This window comes from Hippoglossus hippoglossus, chromosome 21 (genome assembly GCF_009819705.1).
Source record: "Hippoglossus hippoglossus isolate fHipHip1 chromosome 21, fHipHip1.pri, whole genome shotgun sequence".
In the NCBI taxonomy this organism is placed as follows: domain Eukaryota; kingdom Metazoa; phylum Chordata; class Actinopteri; order Pleuronectiformes; family Pleuronectidae; genus Hippoglossus; species Hippoglossus hippoglossus.
Window position 1 is genome coordinate 17822241 of NC_047171.1, and position 5386 is coordinate 17827626.

Sequence of the window (5386 nt, forward strand, 5' to 3'; positions counted from 1 at the left end):
GGTTTTAACTTCCCTGTCACACAATTGCTAATTCCAACAAGTTGTTCTCCACATTTGATGATCCATTCACAATGAGCCAAAAGGCTAAACACACACACACACACACACACACACACACACACACACACACACACACACACCTTACCAGGTAAACACAGGTAGGTAAAAGTAGAAACGCATTTGTAAAAAAGTTTGCTATTATCCTAAATAAATCCTTCAAATACCATTTCTCACTCTTGTATGATATTCTGCATATTATGGTGTCACCTTGACAATTAAGAAGTTGTGCACAGGGTTAACGTAATAACTTCAATGTTTTATTTCACGAGAAAGAAAACTGGTGGAGACTGTGGACCACAGATAAGCAATTACTTTGCATGCAACGCCCCGAACACACTCAGATACGCAGACACACACACACAGAGTTTAAGTCCAAGCGAACAGGGTCAAGTTTACTCACCATTGGTTAAGGGCCATCTCACCCTCTTACGCAGTAAAACAAATCAGGTTTCAGTTTCATATTTGTATGCATGTCCTCATCATACTTCACCTCCACTGTCACAAAACTCTGCTCAAATTCTGAAAAAAGGACAAAAATTGGAAGTCGAGATTGCGGCACAAGCATTCAGAGGGATCAGTGTCTCCAGTCGAACAGTTTGTCAAAAATCACTCTCCATGAACTGGATCAGATGCTCAGAGAAGACACAGGAAGCTGGGTCCCCTCAGTCAGCACATAAGTCCATAGAAGTCCAGCACTTTTCTTCTTGTCAAACACAGAAACTTCTTCAAGAATGTGTAGACTCAGCTGAAGATCATCGCGGTGAGGCAGCTTTGATCTGCACGATCACAGATTACAACAATGACAGATAGTCTGATGCGTCTGAGAGGCAGGAAAAGCTCACCTGTGTTTCCCAGCCACCCATCACGTCTCCAGGCGGTGAAAGCCCTCCTCTCAGTTTTATACCAGCGCAGACAGGCTGCTCTCCTCTCGTCTCTCCTCTCATACGCTCGCCTGTTACACGTTGACTGCTTTGCTCAGCTCTCTGTGCACTTGACCGATCCACTATCAGCTCCACCACTCTCAAGTCCACACAGCTTTGCACAGTCCAACCTATTCATTTTCATGATACTCTCACACACTTGCCTTCTACCCCCTCTGCTGTCGCCGCACTGGTCACCTGTAGGCTTGGAGGTACTCGAAACCATTTCCCAATCTCCTTCCCTCCTTGCCTCCTTCTTTATCTTGTCTGTCATCCGATTCCTGTCATTTTCACCTCCCTAACTCCCACTCACTTCTCACTCCTGCCCACTTTTAGTCTTTTGACTTCCTCTAATAAGTCCTCTGCCTGTACCCAACCATTACCAATTTTCTCTGACCCACTATTTGTTATTAGCCCCTTGTCTTCCTCCTCCCCTTCCTCTTATCCCTCCACTCTCCATCCCTGTCTCTGCCTATCCTCCTTATATATCCTCAGCCTTCGCTTTGCCTTCTCCCCATCTCCAGCAGCATGAATATATTATTATCTACACAATGGGGCCCTGCTTATTGTTTATGAATTACCAGCCTTGCGGCCAAACAAAGCCTATTTTCATAAGAAACCTCCATTTCATTTCAGCTCCAATTAGATTGGGGGCTAAAGAATAGGAGTCCTCAGGCCTCAGCCCCTAAGGATGGCAGGTCCATTCAGCTTCATTCAATGGGGCCTTATTGCTTTCCCATACAAAAGAGCACGTGGACGGGCTTTCAGACTGAAACACCAACCAAAAATGACTGGGAGACAGTACTGTACAATAACAAATCTTTAAAGAAAAGACACTGAGTGCTTATCCTCCCATCCATCAATTCATCCCTCACTCTTCGCTTTCTTCCTCTCCTCTGTTCATATATTGTAAGACCTGGACATTAATGACAGACAGTTGAAAGAGAAAGGGAGTGAAAGAAAGAGAAGAAGAAAGAGGCAGAGCAGCTCAGTTTTTCACAATACATGTCAAGTCTAAATGATCACTGGCTGTTGAATAGACAGAGGGAAGGGAGAAGAAGTGAGTCGTGTGTATGCATGTGTGTGCGTGTGTGTACATCTGATTGATTCTCTGCTTTGAGAAGAGAGAGAAAGGAGTGAACGAAAAGAGAAAAGGACCTTGATGCTTTTTCTGAGCGCCACAATAGTCGCGGGGTCTGAGCCGTATTGTGGAGCAGCCACAGTGACAGGCTGTCACTCCATCCTGGTGGGAAGAAAGAAGCAGAGGGAGTGAAGAGGGGCTGGGGCAGGTCAGAACCTTGATAATACACGTCTACCTCCTTGGTTCATGAGTTTCTCACCCAGCAGACACTTGACATGAAGACAGAGGCTTTTAAGTTTGTCCCGGTAAAGTGGGAGCAGAAATAAACCAATGCTGGAGCCCATGTGTCACAGCAATATGACTCCACCTGGTAAAGCAGGCAACTAAGAGGTCCAGGTAAACTTTTATGTAACAAGTCAACTCTTGTTAATGCTCCGGTTCGTGAATGGAGGACTGAGCAATTGTCGGCCAACCAGACACTGGCCAGCAAGTTCAGAGCATGACAGCGCTGGCCCTGGCTTTATCTGCAGAGATCTGCTTCACGCAATGAATGCGAATTTCGCCTTTGTTTCTACGAGGAAAATATTCAGCATGAAACAAAAGGCAACAGTTTTCATTACTAATGAGTGGACAAGGTGCAGAGTCACAGTGAAAAGGTTGACATCTGTGCTTATTCATCCAACAGAAGCAAAATGGGATCATCTCCCTCCACAAAGCTTGTCCACAATGGTCAGGGGACACCGTAGATTATAATATGCCAGTCGTTTCAAAAAGAGGTGCACAAACACACACAAACATATACACATTCATGAGCATGAATGATTTTTTTGTTAGGGTCAGAGAGAGATGCAATCGATATGAATGCCATAAAAATTACCTGAACAACTGAGATGTTACAAACCGGTAACTGGTTTTAGAATTGTGACCTGTTTTGAAAGAGTGATTCTGAATAAGTAGTGTGATTTAGAAGTTATTTTGTAGATTCAATTGGTTTCCACTGCTTCAAGTCAAAAGTAAACTGATATGCCGCAACATTGAAACCACTTACTTGAGTTAATGTTTTGGTTGGTTAGTATACGTATTCTGCACAGGATTTCATTTGATTCAAAAATATCAACGATGGGTCATTTTTATGTTTCAACTTGAGTCAGCTCGAGTAGGAATGAAGGTGAATGCAGAACATGTAGTCACTTCAATCCCTGTGAGCATCAGTAAATGTCAGTACAGCAGGGATTGCGGAGTGATGATGATGTACTAAGTGAGAAATGGATGAATACTGCAAGTTGGGACTTATGGACAACACTATGAGCAACAGCAGCAGTTGAGGAATTTGTAAATGCAGGAAGCATGGCAGATCAAAACAGATGACACAGCGCTAAAACTCTGATCTGCTTGTTTAGACACTATAGGTTATTTTCTACATACTAAACACAAAACCTTACACCAACAACAAAACATCATGCCCCTCTTGCAAAAGCAAACAATTCTTGAACATCAAACTCTTATAAAAGCTGTATTTTAGCTTCAAAACACGTATTCAAACCATGATTATTATAAGCACGTGAGGCAAATCCTACGCAGTTATATATATGGTATAAATGAAAAACACTTGTAGCTTTTGATTTTTCAGTTTGCAGTATATGCACAATGAATATCTGGTTGCAACAACAGCTTGAACTTCAACTGTCCAAGCAGGAGAATCACAGATGTAAATAAAGGGATTAACATTGTCTCTGATTTACAAAGAACCAAACAAGCTAAAAAACTAAATGAAAGTTTGAAACATGCACGAACTGACTCAGCTAAAAAGCAAAGAAACGGTCCTACTTGTGAATTACCCCCCTCTGTTCAGCTGTGTTATTAACATACAGCTAAAATTACATTTTGATAGTGTAGCAATGATCTCTTCTTATGAAATGCTATATGGAGTCGAGCAGCAGGAAAAGACCATAACTATTTAGAGCACAATGTAAACAGAGGCTCAGCAGCAGCCACAATACAACTTTAGGCTAATTTACCGATGTAATGAAGAACACAAACATAGAAGACAGATGCTACGTGTTAGCACAAACAGCACTTAGCTTGTAGGGGGGAAGCAGTTATTCCAGGTGTTATTCTTTTTCTTTACAGGAGGTGGTGGAGGTCCCAAGTATTTACCAGTAGAAAAAGAAAACAGCTTCCAGTGCAATAAGTGAACATTTTAAAAGATAATGTCCAGAAATATTAGAAAGAACAGTGTAAACAACACACTGAGGGTGTTTCAGGCGATTAGAGGCAACATGGCGGAGGGAAACACTTCAAATAAACCCGCCTTTGAAAAAAAATAAATAAATAACGTATCACCTGTGGGCGGAGTGATACAAAATGGAGTGGTTCGGTCAGGAACTACTTTGCAGGCTGCTGTTCAAAAGGGAGACAACGATGAAAGAAAACAAAAAAACTATGTCTCACTAAGTTACTAATATAAATTCTCATCTGCACTGTTCAGGTAAAAGGTTATTGCATTTTGCTGATATAAATAGGGTGGACATAGTAGATTGAATCAGAATAAAAATTTAACAATAGACTATACTATAAACTATATACTATAAACTATACTACACTATAGTTTAATGTTGCAGTTAGTTACCTGCTGGTAGCTCCATCATCATTTATAAGTTGATTATATTTTCCATTTATAATTTAATAAAATATAGTGGAGTGAAAAGTACAATATTTGCCTCCAATAGGTACTCAAGTAAAGTAAATACCTTGAAATTACACTTAATTACAGTACCTGAGTAAATGCAAGAGTGAGGTTACTACTAAAAGGGACAGACTCAGGGGTTTCCTGAGGTTTGGGGTTTTACTTTAAAACCATCACACGGAGCAGGCAGAGGTGGCAAGGAAACGACGAGTAATAAATAACTGGAGTGTCCGTTATGTTGAATGATGCAAAAGGTCTGTGCTGGACAAGATCACTTGTTGATTGAGCTGCTGATATTTCATGTTCACAATAAGGCTATAGACTGTGGTGAGGGGCCCTGAGTAAACGCTGCATAATCTGAAAAAAGCTGGAACCACTAAACAAGTAGTTGTTGGTGATATTTATGGTTGAATTAAACTTTTATGGGGCAGCTCCAGGTTGGTGCAAACAAGCATTAAAGACACAACCATTATTCCTATAGAAGTCAACTAGTCAACATCATAGTTTTCTTTGCATCAATTTAAGACAACTTGATTCAACACAACTTAAAGTATAAACTCAATGAGAGCACAATATAAACTAAATCCGACCTTGTTACACAGTTCCTTTGTGGTCTTAAAAACAGATTTCAGAGGCAAC

The 5386-nt window shown here is 41.1% G+C and overlaps 1 long non-coding RNA gene across 1 annotated transcript in view; it reads right to left on the reverse strand.

Annotated features, from left to right (window-relative positions):
* LOC117754545 overlaps positions 1-1455 on the reverse strand; it is a 40765-nt gene extending 39310 nt beyond the window's left edge. The window contains exons 1-2 of the long non-coding RNA XR_004612462.1: positions 903-1455; positions 461-566 (exon numbers count right to left, since the gene is read on the reverse strand). This is a non-coding gene — a long non-coding RNA (uncharacterized LOC117754545). The remainder of the gene's footprint in view (positions 1-460; positions 567-902) is intronic.
* Between the last annotated feature and the right edge of the window lie 3931 nt (positions 1456-5386).